Here is a 22,430-nt window from a genome sequence, read left to right as displayed (position 1 = left end):
GATCTGTGACGTTGTGATGGGGCGATGGCTTGGCATCATGTGTGTCGTAAGCATCGCAGACATCAACGGCAGGGTGACAAGACCCAGTTATTAACGTACAGATACAATGATGTAGGATGACATGCATTACGCACTGTAAAAGCATTTCTGATTGTATCTGCTTAAATTCACAAGCTGTGCATATGGTCTGACATCCAGTGGTAACTGCAGAGTATTGCATCTCGTCTTTCGAAGATCGAAAGGGGACCTTGGCATAGGCGTATCTGTAACACTATCCCTACCGCTACGTGTAGTGTACCCAAAAAAGGAGACCCGACTCCTATTTGTCTCTAAATAATCTAAACTGCTTTCATATGAGCAGAAGCTTGAAAAAGAATAGAAACATTTTTCAGAATGATCCACAACCATCCAAGATCTTTCCAACGGCCCATATGATGGCTTACAAACTGGTACCAATTTCAGGGATAAGCTATTTCAGGCAACCAAAACACCTAAAGATAGGCAAAGGTTTCTGAATACCTGCGAGAATGGGACCTTTTCCTGTTTAGGAAGTCATTGTTGCAACAATGTAATGAAGGGACAAACAATCAGGCATCCACATACAGGCAAAGAGATTAGACTAAGGGATTACTCCACATGTATGACCAGTGGGGTCATTTCCATCATAAAATGTCCTTGTGCCCTGCTATATGTGGGACAGACATGGAAGATGGCCAGAGAGATGTACAGAGCATAAATCGAATGTTCGCAAAAACACCAGGTCACCAGTTGAACAATATAACGAAAAACATCACACAATTGCCCAAATGCAGTTTAAAACAGTGGAGGTTGTTGAGCCACTTGCAAGAGGTGGGACTAAAATAACCGCTTACTCCAAAGGAATATTTTTTGGATACATCTGCTGGACACAGTCCAACACAAGGGGATGAATGAGGATTATTGCCTAACTGTTTTAAATTGTATTAAATTTAACTGTCTAAAATTGTATATTGTCTGTGTGGGTCAGTAACGGTATAACACAGAACATCCAGAGTATTTCCTGTTAACTAAAGAGTCAGATGAAGTATCAAGGAGCAGATCTGTGTGTCAACATGCCTTGAGGGCAGGGTTGCATCTTGGAGTACTATAGATTAGGCTTTAAGTTATAATACGGCAGCCTGGTAGATGTGTATAATGGAATTTTGTGGAGCCCCGATTGGAGTCACTCACTAGGTCATTAATAGATTGAATGCTATAAACCACAGGTGAAAGTGGTTTATTCAACATCCCGACTCTTGGCTGGGAACCTATGTACACGCGTACACCCGGCGTCTAATGAAGTTGCACCCAATTGTTGGATATAGTCATTTACTGAAGGGAGTTTATACTCTCGAGGGGCATTTATTAGGTAGGTTTTGTGTTCTTTCGCTCGATGGAAAGACCAGACCAGTTTCTGTTTTTACGACAGCTCCTAGGAACCGTTTGGTCTGGTTTGGTACAAGGCTGGACTTTCTCGTTGATTGAGAAACACAATTGAAAAAGTAAATTGATTGTTCTTTGGTTATTTTGCTTGCAAATGTGGGGGTTCTTCCCTGTGATCAGCCAGTCGTCCAGGTAAGGGTACACTGGGATTGACTCCCTGCGTAGAAACGCCGACGCGACAGGCAGTACATTGGAGAATACCCTTGGAGCGGAGGCTATGCCGAAGGGTAGCACCTGGAATTGGTAGTGCTGGTTCGCCATTTCGAAACGCAACAATCTTTTGTGCACTGGGAACACTGAAATATGAAAGGGACTCGTTTCTTACCTGTAACTCCATTTCTTCAGGGTTGATATCTTTCATTGATTCACATGCTGTGAATACTTCTCGCCAGGCTGGGAACCTCGGTCACTTTAACCTAGCGTTTGCCTATGGAAAACTGACACTTTAGTGTCCCATCAACGTCTTTTTGGGTGCTTTAGTCCTCACCAATAGGACGTAGGCTACAAATAGCCCCGCCGCCGCAGCTTCCCTTCATGTTACAACCTCCAAAGTAGAGGGAACCCAAACCAGGTTTTCCTGGAGGGGCTGCCGGAGGGCGCATGTGAATCCATGGAAGATACCAACGCTGGGAAAATGGAGTTACAGGTAAGAAACTACTCCCCTCTCCAGCATTGGATCTTTCATGGATTCACATGCTGTGAATCGATAACTTATCGGTACCAGTCATGCATGTTGGAGTGTAAAGGCAAACCAATACAGAAACACATACATGAGAAAAAAAACATCCAGTGATCAAGTTCAACACAAACCACCCGAAGCTGCGGGGCTTACCTTATTGAAATAGGCGTTGCAGGACCGCCCGTCCCACCTGCACATCATCACCATGCTGCTGCCACAAACAGTAATGCCGGGTAAAGGTATGCAGAACTGGCCAGGAGGCTGCATGTCAAAAGTCCACCAGCTGAATCCCCGACCATAATGCAGGAGACGAAGCAGTAGACCTCATCGAGTGTGCCTTCGGAGTCCTTCCCAACAAGAAAGTCCTTGTTTGGAGATTGCCTGTCCCTTGTTGGACAATAAGCCACAAACAGCTGTTAACATTTTCTGAAATCATGAGTTCTATTCAAATAAAACTTCAACGCCCTCTTTACGTCCAGAGAATGCAGAGCCCGATCTGCAGGCGTGGATGCAGAAGCAAAAAACGAGGGCAAAACAATAAAAGAGAAGAGAGTTTGTGAAATGCCATAGGCGCTCTGGGGATAAAGTGCATATTGGTGGTCAAAACAACCTTGTCCTTCAAGAAATTCAAGTAAGGCAGGTCTACAACCAATGCTTGCAACTCCAATATCCTTCTGGCCGAAGTAATTGCCACCAGAAAAGCTACCATCCATGACAGAAATTTCAAAGGAATCGTCGACAGCGGCTCAAAAGATGGTCTCATCAGACCCGAAAGCAAAAGATTAAGGCTCCACACCGGCGCAAACTTCTTGACCGGAGGATAAGTTCGAAACAACCCCTTCAAGAAATGCTTGATTAGGCGATCACTAAACAGAGGAGCCGCATGCCGCCTTCAAAGAAATCTAGATATCGCCACCAAGTATGCTTTTATGGAGGACAACGCCAGGCCCATTACCGCAAACTGCAACAGGTAGGAAAGAACTGGTTCTGGGGAAATGTTCAAAGGGTCCACCCCCGGCTGGCCCTTACACCACACACAAAACCGTTTCCATTTACATGCATAGGAGACTTTTGTGGATGGTACCCTTGCCGCCTCAGACATTCAGCGACAAGCACAGGAAAGCCTCAGCAGGCCAGACTCAGAGTAGTCAGGAGCCAAGTCGTCAGGCTGAGAGACCCCGGATCATGGTGCTCGTTAGGCAGAATCCTGTGCAGTTCCCTTAGGGAGCACTACAGAAGATTAAGACTACAGATATGAGCAATAAATCCCCTTTGGTATCAGTATGTACCACAAAGATTTAGTTGGTATCTGTGGCTTCGCAGTCAGACTTATTTTAAGAGGGAGCTGAGCAGTATTCAGAGTTTACACAATAGGGTTACAGTACTATGGTACAGGAGAGGTTCTTCAGATGGCTATCCGGACCACTTCAGCAGTGTGCAGTAATTTCGACCACGAAGAGGATCCTCTGGCTGTAGAAGATGAGCTGGTTATCCCCACCAGGCTCAAGGGAAGAAGACTCCAGACTGGATCTTTTCTGGTCGTCGAAGGGTAGATAGCTTAGGACTGCAGCAGGACTTCACCGGGACGGGATAGTTGCAGCAGCCAACTTCTTCTCTTCGGTTCCTTGTAGTTCCAGTGGCGACTGACTTCTAGCCCAAGAGTCCTGCCTTTTATGTGAAAATCCCCACTTCACACAGCCTGGCTGTCAATCATGCAGCAGGGGGGTTGGCCGGCCCGGACAACCACCTCAGCCAATCATGGCAAAGTGCGACTTGGGTTTCCTAGGATACCCTGTGCAGGGGGTGACTACACCCCTCCCTCACATTCAGCCCACCTAGACACCCAGGCGCCTAGAGGAGGGCTTCTTGGCAGAAGCCCGCCAAAAGACAGTGGGCAAAGAAGGCAAACCTGGTATGCCGCTCAAAGTAAAACACAAGAAGGACTTTAACAAAAAGAAATGGCAAATAAACCCGACCGGAGCCAAAAGAAAAAGTATTTGGTCAAGCGGATTTAAGTTCGAGGCTAATATACTAGCCTAAAACAATACCACGTTTATATAGTATAATCGCGGTAGAAAAGTTAGGGTAGATACCACTGCCTCCAGCCAAGTCTAAATGTTAAAAGAGCGAAACAATGCTCTAGGAAGTACAGATAAAAAGGGCTAAGGATTAACCCTTTCCAGTACTCCATGTAAGATGGGGTGTACTGGATCTGTGGTTAAATGACTAAGTAAAGTTAATGGCAACTTTACCCTTTTCTGGGGGACAATGGACGGCCCCAGAAATTGAGTCGGTGGGAAGTCTAAAAGACAACCCTGTGTCACTGCACTGAAGGTGCTGTGTAACACACAAAAGGGGGCTACTGAAGTGGTGTACTCCAGGGCCCACAATCACAAAAACAAATGAAATACACATGGCAAAACATGGGTAGGAGTGGGGGAAAAGCTCAAACTCTTACCAAGTGGAAAAAATTAGCTCCAAAAATCCAGCAAAGCTACTGAGGGACTCACTAGGTAAGGGAAATTAGCCATTGAATGAGAATTCTCCCAAACACCCGTTGATCGGAAATAGAAACTGGAGTTTGAGGATCGATTAACCAAAAGAATCATATTAAACTCTTTGAAAAATCGAAAAACGCAGTAAAAGTTTGAGAGCTATATCTCGAGGACTCCCAACACTTGAACGTGCAGTAAAAATCTGAAGCTGGCTGCCAGATGAGGGGCTTAGGTAGAAGGCAGTCATTGGCTGGGGGCAGTAGGACCCAGAGACCAGTGATTAGTTACTAGTAGAAAGAAAGTTCAGAAACAAAACTGAAACTGATTTTTTCTTTACCGAGGATTCCCAGCCTGACGACGGGGACTATACATGAGCATGTGAATCCATGAGCATGTGAATCCATGCTAGACCCCATACTGGAGAAAGTAAGCATCCTTGAGGTCGAGCGACACCAACCAATCCTGAATTTAAAGTGCCTGGAGGACTTGAGAAAGTAACCATCTTGAACTTGTCCTTCCTGAGGAGCTTGTTCAAACCACGCAAGTCCATGATGGGTCTCAATCCCCCGTCTTTTTCTGGGATAAAAAAATATGGGGAATACCATCCCTTGTTTCTCTCAGCTACAGGCATCCGTTCTATGGCGCCTTCCTGCAGCAGGGACAGTATTTCCTACGCAAGGAGAGGATCCGGACGCTTCAAAGAGAGCTTCCCCAGTGGATTGTCGTGAGGCCTCTGCCAGAAGGGAAGACAGTAGCTGTGGGCTATGATCTCCAGAACCCGCAGATCTGCAGTAATGGCACGCCATTCTACAAGATGCTGCGCCAGTCTTCCCCGAAACCGACGCGGCTGTGCCTGAGGGCAAAGAGGCAACTGCCCGAGAAGCTTTGGCACCTAGAGTACCTTGCTTTCCACCTCTGGTACTCCTACGGTGGCCCCTTTGACTGGCAGCTCCTCCCGATCTACCAAAGGAAGAGTAGTACCGAAAGAAACCGCCCCTCCATTGCTGTCCCCTAGGACGAAAAGGCACAGGTTGGCGTACTGCAGCGCTCAAAGACTTTGCTGCAGCTTTGGAGGTCTGCAACCTCTCAAGGCTCTCGTCAGCCTTGCTGCCAAAAAGATGGACACCATCAAAGGGCATGTTGAGGAGCTGGGATTGCACATCAGGAGCAAACCCCAACTTCCGCAACCACGCGAACCTGCGCATCACGGTGCTCGCCGCCATGGACCGGCTGACACAGTCTGCCATGTCCAGAGCCGACTGAATGGATACACACATGGCATCCTTGCCATCTTGGACGAGGGCTAGAAAACCATCCTGTTCCTCCCCTTCGGGAATATGTTCAGCCGCCAAAGATATACAATTCCACAGTGTGTAAGTGAATCTTGCCAAGGCACAAACGGAATTGGCTGCCTTTAAAGCCATACCCGCAGAAGAAAATACCTTCTTCACCCAACCATCAAAGCGCTTGTCGTCCCCATCAGGAAGGATGGTAGGGTACACAGCCTGCTTTGCTGGCACTGTAGAAGCCTGTAACACCAAACTCTCTAGAGTGGGGTACGTTGACAATTAGCAGGGGTCACCACTGTCTAGACAATATTTTTTTGGGAGCGACCTATTCACAGCCGGGAGACTGTGGAGCAGTCCAAGCCGCTGCCAAACTTCTTTGCGAAGCCAAATGAAATGACAACACTGGGTCAGTGGGTGGACCTTGGTCCAGGATATCCGTCAGGTCATCCTGCAGAAAATCAACAGGTGGAGCAGACCACCCCAAGTGCTCAGTCACCCTCGACATGAGACGCCTATACGAGGATTCCCATGTGTACCAGGCTCAGGCCTGCCAAACTCAACCTCCGGAGAGGTGTCAAGACCACTGGCGTCATGCAAGGACTGACTTTGGTCTTCCATTGGAATGTGACCAGACAACAGGTCATCAGGAACCTCATCCGGGGGGGGTGATGACCAGAGAAGGGCTCAAAAACAGGCCTCACTGACTTACTCAGAGCTTTCCTCGAAGTTTCCACAGCCCTCCGGGGCACCGCCGGGAAAATTCTCCTCAAAAGGCATCGAGGGTGCTGATGGAATTGGCGTCGACAGAGGCACCGATCGCTTCGACAACTGCTTCGAGGCCGGAGCCTCGAGAGTCCCTCGACGGATATGGTGCCGATGCCTTCTTAGAAGGCCTCACAGGGTCCGACGGTCTCGAGGGCGTCGAGGACCGGGACCTGGACCTGGCATGGCTATGGCGATCAACCTTGTCCGATCAGGACCTCGACGGCTCCCAGTGATAGGGCCAACGGCCTGAGCCCGAAGGCGCGAGAGCGGTGGCTCCAGCTCGTTCCTTGCCAGCTTCTCTCGAAGGCGCGGACAGAACGATGCCATGCGATTCAAAAATCACCATCACCTGCTGGCGGAATGCGTCCCATTCGGCCGGCGATGAAGAATTGGTGGGACAAGTCACCCGCCGTCTAGCGGAGCCCTCCGACGAGGAAGGCGACCGGTGACGGCGGTTCCGAGAATGCCTAGAAGAGGTAAAGAAATGGCAGGACCCACTCCGAGACCGATAGCCGCCACCTGGACTTGCGCCGACGCAGAGAGTCGCCCCTCGAGTCGTCTGTCGAAAGCCCAGCAGATTTCGACTTACAGGTTTTAGATACCCTACCTAACGATAATTTCTTCTTCCGCTCCTGCAAGGCCTTCGATGTCAAGGACTGGCAGTCCTCGCAGTCATCGGTCGCATGGCTTCCCCGAGGCACCAGAGGCAGATGTTGTGCGGGTCCGTGATGGACATTTTGGAACCACAGTCCTAACACTTTTTGAAGCTCGACTTCGGGGTAGAAGAACACCAAGACATATTCTCAATTCATAGTATAAGAACAGAGCGCGCCGAGATTCTGAAGCGAACACGTTCGCGGAAAAAACGGAACTAAGTCTGTGGGCGCCGTGCGTCCTAGATATAACATCCGGTGACGTCGACCCTCGAAGGACAGCATATCGATGACAGACACAGCACGCCTACGCCGAAAAAGAATTCCGAGGCAGCACAGCTGTGGTCATTACTGTCATAGATGTGTAATACGTAAGAGGACACAATGCCCTCGAAATGTCATTCTCCTCATCACTCTGTCTAGGTCTTGAAAAGATCATTCTTTGGAACTTGGGAAAACCACAGGTTCAGGGTAAAGTCCCAATTCCTCATCTGTGGGAGGTACCACCGTAGGCCTAGATTCTCTAGGTTTATCTATGGGCCTGGATTCTCTAGGCTTTTCCTTCTGAGGGGTCTTTTCCCTAAGAGGGATTTTGTCACTATGAGGAGTTTTTAAGGTCTTCTTGTGATGTTTCTGCCCCCCAGCCCTGGGGCCCAGAAGAGTGTTTAACTGACTTTTTGGGGCCTGGCCTCTTATCGGACGGCGAGCGTCGAATTTCGGATGCGTGTCCGCGGACGATCGACCATCGGAGGGAGTTTTGCAAGCGACACCCTTGCAGTCTTTCGACGGTTGGGCCCTGTCGTGTGGCGATCTCGAGCGAGATTGCCCAGAGGACCGGGACTCAGCGGACCTTTCCCTGGTAGATATGACCCTCGGATTGTATTTTTTCTGACATGAAGTAGCATGAGGAGTAGCAAGAGTACAGATTATCCAAGCAGATAGATAAGACAAGTATCCATGCGCCTTCTCTCCGAGGGGAGGAAGGGCATGTGAATCCAAGCATGTGAATCTAAGCAGATACAAGCATCAGAAATACGATTACAGTGAGTAATGTATCCCTTCTGAGGCTTGTGGAATCAACTTGGATCACATGCTGTGCATAGATTAGCAAGCAGTGTTAGAAGAAGGAGGTGGGATGTGAGAAGGTTCATGAGAAAATAAATGTCTTAGAACCGCTTGTCCCACTTGAGTATGTGTCTTGGAATGAGTGTCAATGCAGTAGTGCTGAGTAAAAGTGTGACTACAGCTCCATGTAGCTGCTTTGCAAATGGTGTCTAGGGGTACATTTGAAATGAAAGCCAGAGTGCCCCAATGCCTCTTGTAGAGTGGCTCTTGGCGTAAAAGGCAGCGTTTTTTGAGAAAGGGAGTAACATAGCTGGATACAATTGACTATCCACTTGGAGATGGCACATTTAGAGACGCGATCTCCCTCTCTGCCTGTAGCTACGGAGACAAACAGTTGGTCCGTTTTCCTTAGCAGCCTGGTCTTGTCTACATAGTAGAGGATCGCTCTTCGCACATATAGTGTGTGTAGTTTCACCTCAGCAGAGCTTTTGGGTTCTTGGAAGAAGGCCGGAAGCTCAATGGACTGGTTAACATGGAATTTAGAAATGAACTTCGACTCCACACACTCCTCCTCTCCTCACATATCTGATGTCTCTAAGAAGTCACACTACCAGCTGCACCTCCTCAGGTATTCTTCCTTTCCTCTCTTTCCTCCAGAAGCTCACTGACTCCCGAGCCCACCTTCTTTCAAAGCTGGACTACTGTAACAGCCTCTATCTTATTCTGCCTGCCTCTACTCTCCGCCCTCTGCAACTTATCCAGAACAGGACTGCGAGACATGTTCTTGGCCTCAAGCCCAGGGACCGTATCTCTACAGGACTGAAATCTCTACACTGGATCCCAGTGGCTGCGAGGATTAAGTTCAAAACCCTCTGCATTGTCCACAAGGCCTTCTGGGGCCTGGGGCCTAAATACCTTCAACTCTCTTCCTAAATATCTTCCTTCTCGAGCTCTTCGCTCATCCGTCTCCAACTCCCTCAGGGTCAGCCGCTTCTCCAAGCAACGAGTTGGGGGTAGATCTCTCTCCGCGGCAGGGGCCTCCCTCTGGAACAGCCTTCCTGCCTCCCTGAAACAGGAGAATCATCTCCGGTTCCGGAAGCACCGCAAAACCTTCCTCTTTGCTTCTGCTTTCTCTCCCCCTCTCCCCTGCTAAATTCTGAAACTGCACTGAATCAGCAACTGGGCCACTCACCGATCTCGGTCCTTGGCCCAGCCGCTCTCCACTTGCACTGCCTCCCTGGCAACCCATGCACTGCAGGACTGTCTCTGTATCCCTACAGCCCCCCTTCCCAACACCTGTCTGCACTTAACTTGCACTTGCCACCAGCTTGCCCTAGTATTTGTTGTTCTACTTACCCTGTACTGCACTTTCCCCCCCCCTCCCTTTCCCCTTGCACTTTTCCCTTTCCCTCCACCCATGCACTTGCGCGATCTGAATGGCACCTGGCCTAGTAGGATCAGTGTCTGTCTTCCCCTTGTTCCCCACCTCCCTGCCTCGTCGCGCCTTGAAACACTTGTGTATAGGCACGTTACAAATGCCTTATCAAATCATAACGTAGGTGAGAACCTAGGGTGTGTTTGTAGAACCAGTCTATCCTTATGAACAGTAAGGAACAAGTTACTTACCTGTAACTGTTGTTCTCCAGCATGGGTCTGGCATGGATTCACATGCTCATGAATATTCACCGTCGTCAGGCTGGGAATCCTCGGTAAAGAAAAAAACCAGTATCAGTTTCGTTTCTGATCTGTCTTTCGTAGTAATAACCAATCACTGGTCTCTGCGTCATACAGACCACAGCCAATGACTGCCCTCTACCTAAGCACCGCCTCTGGCAGCCATCTTCAGATTTGGAAGCACGTGAAGTGGCAGTATGACCAAGTGAAGAGCCGCAGAGGGGTAGGCGGGAGGGTTCGCATGTGAATCCATGCCAGACCCATGCTGGAGAACAACAGTTACAGGTAACTTGTTCCTTCTCCAGCATGGGGTCTGGCATGGATTCACATGCTCATGAATAAAGAATACATAGCAGTACACACATGCACAACCACGGGAGGTGGCAAAGGCTCAACATTAAGCATTACATCGAACTCAACATTAAGCATCTTACCTCCTCACCAGGCTCACCTCAGGCGAACAGGTTGCGCAGCACTGCTTGGCCGACCCTGGACTCCTCCCTGGAATCCCGGTCGACGCAGTAGAATTTCGTGAAGGTGTGCGCCGACCTCCACGTAGCAGCCCTGCATATGTCCAGCAGGGGCACACCAGATAGGAACGCCGTGGTAGCTGCGATCGCTCTGGTGGAATGGGCTCTCGGACGGCCAGGCAGCGGTCGGTTTGCCAACCGGTGACAGTGCATGATACAGCCGGAGAGCCATCTGGAAATGGAAGCCTTCGAGAGAGCCTTCCCCTGATTGACAGGTCCAAAGTTCACAAAGAGTTGTGACGTCTTCCGAAAACACTTCGTGCGGTCTACGTAGAACTTCAGCGCTCTAGCCACATCCAGCGAGTGCAAAGTCCTCTCAGCCGGCGACGGGAAGAACACAGGCAACACCAAGGGTTCGTTGAGATGGAAGTCCGACGGTACCTTGGGCATGAAGGAGGGGTGCGTCCTGAGCACTACCCTCGTGTCGTGAAAAGTCAAGTACGGGGCCTTGCAGGAAAGGGCCTGGATCTCCCCCACTCGTCGTGCGGAGGTGATGGCCACAAGAAACACTGTTTTCCACGACAGAAATTTCAACGAAGCAGAGTGCAGAGGCTCGAACGGAGGTCCCATGAGCTTGGTCAGCACCACGTTGAGCTCCCACGCCGGGGCCGGAGCCTTCACCGGCGGGAACGATCTGAACAGTCCCTTCATGAACTCTTTCACCAGACGATGAGACCACAAGGACGTCCGCCCCGTGGTTCTGGTGTATCGGGAGATCGCAGCGAGATGAATCTTGATGGACGCGTGAGCCAGTCTAGCTTTGGCCAGCGTCAGCAGGTACGGCAGTACTTGGGGAGCCGTAATCCGTAGAGGGTTAATCTTCTGTGCGTGGCACCAGACAGAGAACCTCTTCCATTTGTGTCCGTAGCATTTAAGAGTCGAGGACGCCCTGGCCTTTGCAAGAACCTCTCTGCAGTCGGCCGGTATGTCGTATCCTCCGAACTCTAGCGCTGCAGGAGCCAGGCCTGCAAGTTCAGCGATTTCGGGTCGTGGTGGAGGATGGCGCCTCCTTCCCTGGAGAGTAGATCCGCGTCCACCGGCAGCTTGATTGGCGGGGACGCTGACAAGTCCAGAAGGTCCGGGAACCATATCTGCCTCGGCCAAGCAGGTGCAACGAGGAGCATCCTGCACCGTGACCTCTTGAGCTGGTTGACGAGCCGGATTAGCAGTGGCAAAGGAGGGAACGCGTAGAGGAACAGGCCCTCCCAGGGGAACGAGAAAGCATCGCCCATGTTCCTCGCCTGGGGAAACCTGCTGGCGAACCTCAGGCACTTGGAGTTCGTCGCCGTCGCGAACAGGTCGATCTGGGGTGTGCCCCACCGTCGGAAGAGGCGATCCACTAGATCCTGCCGTAGCTCCCACTCGTGGCACGAGCGCAGCTCCCTGCTGAGTGAGTCGGCAATGGTGTTTTTTATCCCTGCCAGATGAAACGGCACCAGAAATATCCTTTGGGCGACGGCCCAATGCCACAGGTCCTGCGCCTCCTTGGACAGTGCTGGGGACCTGGTTCCGCCCTGTTTCCTGATGTAAAACATGGTGGTGGTGTTGTCGGTGAAGATCCTCACCACCTTGCCCTTGAGGGACGGAAGGAAGGACCTGAGGGCCCAAAACACTGCACGGAGCTCCAGGACGTTGATATGTAGGGATTTCTCCGTCGGGAGCCAAAGGCCTCTTGAGTGCAGATTTTCGGTGTGCGCTCCCCACCCTTCCAGGGAGGCATCCGTGGTCACTGTTTCCTGGTGGGCTGGGGTCTGGAAGTCCTTGCCCGCCATCAGATGTGCGCGGGTGCCCCACCACCGGATCGCTTGTCGGAAACTCTCGTCGAGTGTGATCCTTTCCTCGAAGCTGCTCGTCGTTTGGATCCAGTGAGCGTCCAGGAACTCCTGCAACGGGCGCATCCGGAGCCTGCACATGGGAATGAGGTAGATGCAGGAAGACATCATTCCGAGGAGGGACTTGATGGACCTCACCTTGGCCGCGTCGGCCACCAACATCCGCTGCACCTTGCCCAGGATGGTCCTGGTCCTCTCCTCCGACGGGGAGGCCAGAAGGGACACTGTGTTGAGCCTCGCTCCCAGAAACAGAGCGTCTTGCGCGGGTACCAGGTGGGATTTGGCGTATTTCACGGAGAATCCCAAGTCCGTGAGAAGTTGGACGGTCCTTGCCGTGTGAACCACGGCAAGCTCCCTCGTCTTGGCTCGGATGAGCCAGTCGTCCAGGTAGGGGTAGACGTGGATCCCTTCGTGGCGCAGCTGCGCCGCCACCGGTGCGAGGCACTTGGTGAACACCCTGGGTGCCGACCGTAGTCCGAAGGGGAGGGCTTTGAACTGGTAATGACGCCCTTGGACCACAAACCTGAGGAATTTTCGGTGCCCCTTTAGGATGGGAATATGGAAGTAGGCATCCTCCAAATCCAACGACGACAGGAAGTCTCCTTCCTCCAGCTGACCCAGGACGTGCTGGAGGGTGACCATCCGGAACTTTTGCGCCTTGATGAACTTGTTCAGACGTCGCAGGTCCAGGATGAGGCGCCATCCCCCCCGTCTTCTTCCTCACGAGGAAGTATCTCGAGTAAACTCCGGAGCCCCGAAGCCTCTTTGGGACGAGTTCGATGGCGCCCTTCCTGAGCATAGCCTTTACCTCCAGAAGAAGTTGAGGGACGTGAAGTTCTTTCCTGGCCACGGGGGGGATGCGCGGACACCTTCTTTGAAACTCGAGCGCGTGGCCCCGGGACAAGGCGTCCAGCACCCAACGGTCGGTGGAGATGGACTCCCACACGCTGACGAAGCTCGCCAGCCGGCCTCCCACCGGGGTGCTTCGGTGGGGGCCCGACCCCACGGCCGGTTCAATCCTGCTTCGACGAGGCTTTGCCGCCTTGACCTCCTTGGCGACGACGGCGGGGTCCGCCAGACTTGCCTCGTCCTCTGTAGGCCTCCTGAGACGACGAGCGGGCCGCTTGACTGTAGGTGGAGAAACCGCCGCCGGAACCTTTGGAGGCGCCCTTGCCTCCGCTGCTCCGAAAGGGCGCCCGTCGTTGTTGCAGAACTCCAAGGGCCCGGGCCGTCTCGGTGTCCGCTTTAATGGCCTGAAGGGAATCGTCCACTGTTTTCCCAAACAGGTTGTTCCCATCGAAGGGCATGTCCAGGACTCTGGTCTGAACGTCTTGACGGAAGTCCGTAGCCTTGAGCCATCCACGCCGCCTAAGGCAAACGCCGTTGCCCAACTGGCGGAACCCAGTGTCGGCGATGTCCGTCGCAGTGGTAATGGCGTGGTCCGAAGCCACCTCGCCTTCCTGCAGGATCTCCAGGGCCTCTGCCCTCTTGTCGTCTGGCAAGAAGTCCAGCAGGGGAGCCAGTTTGTACCAGAGCTCCCTGTCGTAGCGGGCCACGATAGCCAAGGCGTTGGCCGCTTTAATCGTCGTCGCTGCAGACGAGATGACACTGCGTCCCATAGCGTCCAATTTCTTTCCCTCGCCGTCTGGTGGGGAAGTCTATGTGGAGGCCGCATCCCCCCCCGCTTTTTTCCTGGCCGCCGCGGAGACGACGGAGTCCGGGGTAGGCTGCGCCCGGAGGCACAGGGGGGCCGTGTCCGGGACCCGGTACTTTTTCTCGTACCGGTCTCTTCTAGCTGGCGTCGTGGAAGGGTTCTTGAGGAGGGTGAGGCCCTCATCCCAAATGTCGTCCAATAGAGGCACTGCGAGGACCGTCATCCTCTTGGCCTCGCGCCGCTGATAAAGGAACCCTTCCTTCTTCTCCTCAAGGCAGAGTTGGAAAAGCTCGGATGCCCTGGTGATCCTGGAGTGGAACGATCCAATCTCGTCGGGCGGAGAAGCCCTGGTGGGAGGCGACGACGGTACATCCTCGTCGTATACCTCGTCGTCCGTACCCGTCGCTGCCGTGTCAGTCCCTGTATCATCCCGTCGGGTGGACGGGGAGGAGGGCTGGAAGGGGCGCGACGGCTGAAAAGGAGGCGGAGGGTGGATCCTTCTTTTCTTGGTAGGGGGAACACCAGAAGGTCCCGGTTCTGGGTCTCCCGACGGGAGAGGTTCCGTCGGCAACAGTAGTCTCGTCGTTATCTCTGAGCATAAGGACTGTATAGCCAACAAAATGGCCGCCGAGTTGCGTCGCGGCGCTGGCAGAGGGGAATCCGACGGGCGATCAGGGGCCCCGTCGGTACCCTCGACGATGTCGTCGTCACCTGCGTCGGGATCCATCCCGACGGGCCGGTCTTCTTCCACGCCGAGGCCGTGGCTTAAGACCTCGACCAGCTCCTCCTCCGAGGTTGAGGCCGAATCTACGACGACGCCCTGCCCCCCCTTTTTCTTCCCCACGGGGGATTTCACGGGGGTCCTATCGATGGGCACAAAAGAGGACTCCCTCCGAGGTGGCAGGGAGACTCTGAGCCCCGAGGTCGCCACCACTGGTGTAGCCTCCACAGGCTGAGCCAGGGCCGCCGCGACAGTTTCGATAGAGGGCTTGGCCGGATGGATTAAGGCCTTCACCACCTTAGGTGCGCTCACCGCCTTATCCTTGAGGGGGGGGGACACTGCCTCGCTCCCCCTCCGCCTTCGAGCTCGACCGGGGCCTCTCCAGGAGCCTCGCCGGGTGCTCGGCCTTCCTCTTACCCGACCCAGAGCGTTGGCTCGTGGTTGATGGTGCCGGGGAGGGTGCGCCCAGCCTGGTGCCCGTAGAGCCCGACCGTTCGGCGCTCCCGGTGCCAGCGGACTCGCGGTGCTTGGCCTTATGTTGGACCCCCGTCGCCGGGGCGTCCTCAAAGGTCTTAGAAGACCGCTCGGATTTCTTCCTCTTCATCTCGCCGGACGGGCTCTTCCCTTCCAGCCAGTTGGCGAGACGTTGATGGCGGTCCTTCATGGTCCGCTCCGACATGTTGCCGCAAAACGCACAGTCCTTCTCCACGTGCGTCTTGTCCTCATGTAAGCAGTAAAGACAAAAAGATTGTTCGTCCTCCTTGAAGACGTTCTGCAGCTGGCATCCAGGGCAGACCCTGAACAGCTTTCCGGGCGTCGAGCTTCCCTTCTCCTGGGCCATGACCGGGCCTGAGAAACTTCTGGAGTCCTCCAAAAGCGTAGCTCGACGAAATCTTCACCCTTGAGGGGCGCAGACGAACCCGACACGGGTCCCCGTTGATCGGATGGAGAGTCGGTGGAGCTTGACGCTCTTTTGACCTGAAAAAACAAAGTTTTTGAGAAAAAACGTGAAAAAAATAGCACTAACGCTCGAGAGCAATAGCACGAGGATCCCAACACATGAACGTGCGGTAAAAATCTGAAGATGGCTGCCAGAGGCGATGCTTAGGTAGAGGGCAGTCATTGGCTGTGGTCAGTATGACGCAGAGACCAGTGATTGGTTATTACTACGAAAGACAGATCAGAAACGAAACTGATACTGGTTTTTTCTTTACCGAGGATTCCCAGCCTGACGACGGGGAATATTCATGAGCATGTGAATCCATGCCAGAACCCATGCTGGAGAAATGGAGTTACAGGTAAGAAACAACTCCCTTCGCAAGCATTGGATCATTCATGTATTCACATGCTGTGAATAGATTACATAGCAGTATTACAACTTGGTGGTGCATGACAGGCAACCAAAACCCCATACCCACAGGTCACAGTAGGCAACATAATGAAACAATCCCACAATAGGCATGAGAAACATACCATTAGAACAAACCAAACCCCGGAAGCTGCGTGCCTTACCTTATTGGAACAGGCGTTGGAGAACCGCATGTCCCACCTGCACCTCTTCCACATGTTGTTGCCCATGAGTGTCTGGGCAACAACATGAGTGTCTGGTGAAGGTATGCGGCATGGCCCAAGACGCTGATTAGCCAATGTCACTGAGCGGTATGTCCGCCCACAGCGGATCTGTGGATCTTGTAGAAGGCTTTCCAGCCTTCCCGTGGCAAAAGGAAATCGTAGACGAGGCGCAACGGGAAAGTCGTTGCTCAGAAATAGACTGCCCACTGTTGGAGGGGCCAAACGCCACAAACGGCTGCCTTGACTTCCTGAAGACCTGAGTCTGGTCAAGATAAAACTTGAACGCCCTCTTAACATCCAAGGAATGCAGCACTTTCTCCGCAGGAGTGGTAGCTTGAGCGAAAAAAGTGGGCAAGGCAATTGTAGACTTCTTGTGAAACTGACAGCACGAGGGGTAAGTGCAGATTAGTAGACAAGAGACCCTTGTCCCTCATGAACCTCCGATTCAGCAGGTGGATGACAAGAGCTTGAGGTTCAGAGACCCTCCTGGCCGATGTAATAGCCCCTAGAAAAGCGACTTTACAATTGAGGAAGTTCATTGTCGCTGTCGACATCGGTTCAAACGGCAGCTTCATGAGAGCTGAGAGAACCACATTGAGACTCCATAAAGGAGCAAACTTCTGCGGGGGAAATGTCCTGAAAAGGCCCCTGAGGAAGTGTTTGACCAACCTGTCACTGAACAGAGGCAAAGAGTTGAGGCGTCTCGTGAACCTGGAAACGGCCGCCAGATGGACCTTGATCGAAGAAGACAGCCCACCCATCGCCAGCAGTAGAAGATCCAGCAAAAGCTGGTGACACCACTAAAGGCTGCAAGTCTGGTTGCTCTGGGCACCAGGCACAGAACCTGTTCCACTTTCGACTGTACGACACGTTGGTAAATGGCGCCCTTACCACAGCCAAGATCCGACGGCAATCCTGCGGGATTTCTAGATGTCCAAATTCAGAGTGGTAAGGAGCCACGCCGCAAGGCAGAACCTGGGCCGTGATGCCACACCTTTCCGTTGTCCTGTGATACCAGATCCGGCTCCAACCCCAAATGAAGCGGGTCATCCACCGCAAGGTGAAGTACATCTGAAAACCAAGTTTTCCAGGGCCAAAATGTGGCCACCCGGATCACCATGCCCTGGACCTTGCGGACCATCTGGATCGTACTCCGGTTCAGAGGAAACTGAGGAAATTCATATGCGAACAGGCCTGTCCACGGGAATGAGAACGCGTCCACCCTTGAGTCTGGATGAGCCATCCTGCTGGCAGAAAGCAGGAGCTGCTTGTTTTCTGGGCTGGCAAACAAGTCCAAAGGGGGAGACCCCCATTCCCTGAAAATTCTCGCCACCTGGGCGTCCAAGTTTACATTTGTGCAGCTGACCTGTGTCCCTGCTGAGAGCATCCGCCTGAACATTCTGCACTCCCGGCAAATGGTAAGCGGTGATGTGAATCCCATGAGCAATGGCCCAATGCCATACCGCCTGAGCCTCCCGGTACAGGCGCCGTAAGTGCGTGCCACCCTGCTTGTGCAGGTAAAACATTGTGGTGGTGTTGTCCGTCAGAATGCGGACCAATGTACCCTGAAAGAGCGGCAGAAAAGACTTCAGAGCCCAGTGCAATGCCTTCAATTTCAGAAAGTTAATGTGTAAGGATGCCTCCTTGAAAGTCCACACAACGTGAACCTGAAACTGGTGGAGGTGCGCACCCCAATCCACCTGGGACACGTCTGTCACGATTGTATATCGAAAATCCGGCTCCACCAGGGCATGCCCCCCCTCACAATGTTGTTGCAGCGAGTCCATTACTGTAGAGCCTCCGCCCAAGCCCGGGAGGCGACCACCTTGCCGGACCAGGAACCGAGGATCTGTGACCACCTGGAGGCGAGAAATTTCTGCACTGACTCAAACAAATGACAATTTGGTATGAGAGGGATGCAGGACACCATGGATCCGAGAAGACATGTACCCTCGGTCCGTGACCGACATTCCTGTCCCCCACGATGCTGCCCTGGAGATCAGCTTCTAAATTCTGTCGACTGACGGCTTCACCAGATTGAGCTGCGTGTGAAACTGGGCCCCTAGGAAAACCAAGTCACTAGATGGTGTCAGGCAAGATTTTGCAAAGTTGACCGCAAAGCGCAGCCACTGAAACGGGAGCATTGCTGTCTGGTGAAACTCTGACATCCTTTGAGACGCTCCCCTGACCAACCAATCGTCCAGGTACGGGTAAACATGATGCCCTTCCCTGCAGAGGAAGGCCGCCACCGGAGCCAGGCACTTGCGGCCAAATGGGAGAACCCGAAACTGGTAATGATCGTCGCCGGCCACAAACCGTAGGAACTTGTGATGTTTGGGAAGCATCGGATGTGAAAGTAGGCATACTCGAGGTCCAACGACGCCAAGAATTCTTCTGGCTGGACCGAACATATGACATCTTGCAACGTCAGCATCTTGAAATTCAGGCACTGCAGATTCCTGTTCAATGGCCGAAGTTCCGCAACAGGGCGCAACTTTCCATTTGGTTTTTTTAATTACAAAATACCGGGAGTACACCCCCCCATCCTTGTGCTGACAAAGGGACCAGTTTGATTGCACCTTTTTCCAACATCAGACGCACCTCCGGCCGCAAGATTGATAGATGCGGCTGAGACACCTTCACTGGTGGAATAGGGAGTTATGGGCAACGAAATGGCCATAACGTACTTCATCCAGCACCCATCTGTCCATCGTAATTAAATGACTCGTCGACATGGTGCGCCGCCCTGCCCCCTACTTGACAACCTATTTGGTAGTGATTGCTGAGGCTTAGATTGCTGGCCTTCATCAGCGTGGCCCCCAGACCACTCTTCAGCAGCGCGTGAAAGTCTTTGGTCCTCTGTGCGGACTGGAAAGAACGTCAGAACCCTAAGGAGCAATAACTGGGGCGACCATAGCTCCTGTCGCGGGATCCTGCAAATCTGGAACTCTGAGGCACCCCGAAATGCACAAAAGGGGCAAAAAGAGCATCCACTCTGCAGCGTGCCCAGTGACCTTGCAGGATCAGAGTCTTCCTTCATCCCCTTCAACGCCTCATCAATTTTTGCACCAAACAGCTGCTCCTCTTCATATGGCAGGTCTACCACTTTGTGTTGCAACTCAGGCCGGAAACGAGCGCAGCCAGGCCTGCCTACAGAGAACCACACCACTGTTGATCTGCTTCAACCCCAACTCTGCCAGGTCCACCGCAATGTTAATGCTGTGGTTGGAGGCTTCCTACTCTCGAACCAGCAGCATTGCCTGCTTCCTTTGTTGCTCAGGCAGATTATCCAACAGTGGGGCCAACCAGTGCCACATCTCCCAGTCATATCGAGCCATAATGGCTAAAGAGTTGGCCGCCTTGAACGTCGTACCACCCCCGCCCCTCCCTTAGAACCTTCTTCCCGAACGCATCCTGCTTCCGGGCTTCATTGTCCGTGGGCGTCACACACTTGTGCCGACTACGCGCCTAACGATTAGCCAGTGCCGACACGACTCCAGGGTGGGTTGTGACATGAGGCATGCGAGGACCTCCGGCGCTTTAAACTTCTTGACCAAGCAGCCCTTGACTGCAGGCTCCGAAACAGGGTGGCGCATTATGCACAACCCCTCTTGTCACATGTGTTCTAAAATGGGGAAAGAAGACTGCCTTCCACCTCTTCCCCATGTGATTGAACAAAAAACAGTCCTTTCGCTCCTCTTCTGAAGTAAGGCCAAACTCTTGACAAGTCTTGGCCATCATTGCATGAAAGGCGCTGACATAATCCAGTGGAGTGGGCTGAGCCGGGCCGCTTGGGGGATCCACCTCCGGATCGGTATCCCAGGTATTCTCCCACCTGGGCGACGCTGTCAACGGTGTCACATGGAACACTTATCAGGGTCCACCAGCTCCCCTTCTTCTGGCTGTGTCCAGGGAGGCGTGAAACCAACTGGAGAACACACCGGCGGTCGAACCGTATGTGACATACGTGGGAGGCCTGGGTGAGGGGCACCCGCACCTTCATCCAGTCACGGCACATGCCGCACCTCCTCCGCGGGACCCACTGGGCTCAGCAGGACTGGGAGCCGTGCATTCAACTGCCCCAACAGTCACTGCAGCATGGTCAGCAGCTGCATGGACAGTAACGAGTGCGGGTTCACCAATGGGTACTGCAGCGGGACAGCACTCCGGCCTGCCAACGTGGACGGCCCTGCCGGCTGCAGATCCAACGCTGACAGATCGAAAAACTGATTGCTTTCCTCTTTGGGACAAGAGTCCAAGTTGTACGTCGTGGGGTCTTGCTACAGAATCTATAACGGGAGCAATGGCCCAAGGCTGGACCCCAAATGCCACGGCACCTCTGAAGTCAACGGTGCACCTGCCGCCATGGTTGTCGACGAGGAATCCAGTGCAGGCGACAGAGAAGTCGTCACCACGGTCGACTAAAGAAGAGAGGGCAGCACCACCACCGTCGATAGAGGGACTTCTGTAGACGAGCCCCTCTGCAACAGAACCAAGACCGCCACCGGCCTGGCCTTCGGCAGCGAAGTGGAACGTTTGGAAGTGGAGCAGGATAGATGTTTAGAAGACTCAAGGCCTGAAGAGGAACAGTGCCGGTTCTTCGACGAGCGCTTCGTCGACGAGGACGACGCTCAAGACTTCGCCCTCTCCTTATCAGCTGCCGAGGACTTGTCAGACAGCGTTGCTGACTTCTCGGCTTGGAACTCACGTCCTTCGATTTTTCAACCCTGGGAGCTTTGTCCGGAGAGGGACCGCCCAACCCTCTACTATGATGCACCGACCTGGTGTCAGACGACTCTCCGCCTTTCCCCACATCCAAATCCGGCCCTGCGCTGCTTCTTAGAGGGGGGTTTCGCCGACCGCGTCCTCAGGAGTGAAGACGACAACTTCTCCGCTGTAGTAGAGGACTTAACCCTGTGAGCCGAACCAACCTCCAAACATGGGTAAGTCCCCCTCATTCAGCCAGCAAATCAACCACCGAATGCAGTCCTTCAGTGTCTTCTGGGGGAAGCCTTAAACTTGACAGTTGTCCGCGGAATGATTGGGATATAGGCAATAATGGGCCTGGAAAGAAACCACCAACGAAAGCACGTGTAGAACACAAAGAGCAATTTTCTCAAGAAAAGAACACAAGGTGATCCCAATAGTTTGGAGATGGTTTAAATCTGAAGGGAAGCCGTAGGGCTATTTATACTAATGTCCTATTGGTGCAGCCTAAAGAACCCAAAAAGACGTCGATAGGACACTCAGTGTCGAGGTTTTCCATAGGAAAACGCTATGTTAAGGTTGCCAGCCTGACGACGGGAAATATTCACACCATGTGAATACATAAAAGGTCCAATCCTGGAGAAAAAATAAGTTACTCAACCTGCAGGTCTAGGTGAATTTTGAACATTTTGCGAGCCCTGGCAACGCACTGCACCACACCAGGGCGAGGCAACAGGTGGGGAGATCGCATAGAAGGTCCAAGTATGCTGCAGCACGCTAACTCTCGCTCCCCGACACGTCTGTTCCGGACTATGTCAACCAGACACACAAGCCCATTCTCAGCGCAGTTTACTTCAGAGCGCAAAGCACTACTTTGACAAGAATCTACAAGTATTCTAATGTGTTTTGGTTTAATGTACTCGTGTAAATATAATAAATGTATATTTTAATATACCCGACAGCTCTGCCACTCTACCAAGGTTCCATGAGTAGTACAGACTGATCCAAAAAGTTGGGGATCTACAAACCAGTGGCATAGTTTTCCGATGTCTATCTCCAAAGTGGACTTTAGGAAAAATCCCCTAACAATGTCACTAACCAACCCTACCCATAAGAAAACAGAACCCTCTGCATACAGCTCTCAAACTCACTAAACATAACCATACCTCTAAAGCACAACAAACTGCACGCACTACACCACAACAACAACAAAACAAACCACACATAGCCTCACACAACAGCACATGATGGTTACCAACCGAAAAACACAACTAAGCTCAGAGAACCGTACTGAATCTGCCAACAGCGCATCACAGCTCTCTTGCCCTTTCCT

General features: G+C 52.6%; 1 protein-coding gene across 3 annotated transcripts in view; it reads right to left on the bottom strand.

Annotated features, from left to right (window-relative positions):
* The window catches only part of DDX4 (DEAD-box helicase 4), a 1,871,246-nt gene that overhangs the window by 837,197 nt on the left and 1,011,619 nt on the right, over positions 1 to 22,430 (bottom strand). The window lies entirely within an intron of this gene.

Source organism: Ambystoma mexicanum, chromosome 6p (genome assembly GCF_040938575.1).
Source record: "Ambystoma mexicanum isolate Mex_15411 chromosome 6p, UKY_AmexF1_1, whole genome shotgun sequence".
Lineage (NCBI taxonomy): Eukaryota > Metazoa > Chordata > Amphibia > Caudata > Ambystomatidae > Ambystoma > Ambystoma mexicanum.
The sequence above is the reverse complement of the archived record's forward strand: the minus strand, read 5'-3'. Positions and strand labels throughout refer to the sequence as shown.